A 733-nucleotide genomic window follows, 5' to 3' on the forward strand; every position below is an offset into this window, starting at 1 on the left:
TCCTCCTTCTTCTGCTCGGAGGAAGTGACGTCATTTGTACTAGTAAGAACTACATTCCTCCTAGGAGAAATGTTATTTTAGATATCTGGAAGTAACATCACAATGACGTCATTTGTACTAGTAAGAACTACATTCCTCCTAGGAGAAATGTTATTTTAGATATCTGGAAGTAACATCACAATGACATAATTTATACTAGTAAGAACTCCATTCCTCCTATCTGAAATGTTCATTTTAGATAGGAGGAATGTTATTTTAGATATCTGGAAGTAACATCACAATGACATAATTTATACTAGTAAGAACTCCATTCCTCCTATCTGAAATGTTTATTTTAGACAGGAGAAATGTTATTTAAGATATCTGGAAGTAACATCACAATGACATCATTTATACTAGTAAGAACTTCATTCCTCCTATCTGAAATGTTTATTTTAGACAGGAGAAATGTTATTTTAGATATCTGGAAGTAACATCACAATGACGTCATTTATACTAGTAAGAACTTCATTCCTCCTATCTGAAATGTTTATTTTAGANGACCGTCAAGATTTATATTTTGAGTACCCCTGGTGTAGAGACAGTACAGTACAGCGGGGGGCTCAGCACACAGCCCTATGGGGAGCCAAGTCTCACAGCCTGGGGCCGTTTGGTGAGAAAGTGTTTTATCCAGGTGCATGTGAGTGGGGGGGAGGCCAAGAGTCTTGAGTTTGGTTATCAGAATGTCTGGGAT

Source organism: Austrofundulus limnaeus, unplaced genomic scaffold (assembly GCF_001266775.1).
Source record: "Austrofundulus limnaeus strain Quisiro unplaced genomic scaffold, Austrofundulus_limnaeus-1.0 Scaffold3231, whole genome shotgun sequence".
NCBI lineage: Eukaryota > Metazoa > Chordata > Actinopteri > Cyprinodontiformes > Rivulidae > Austrofundulus > Austrofundulus limnaeus.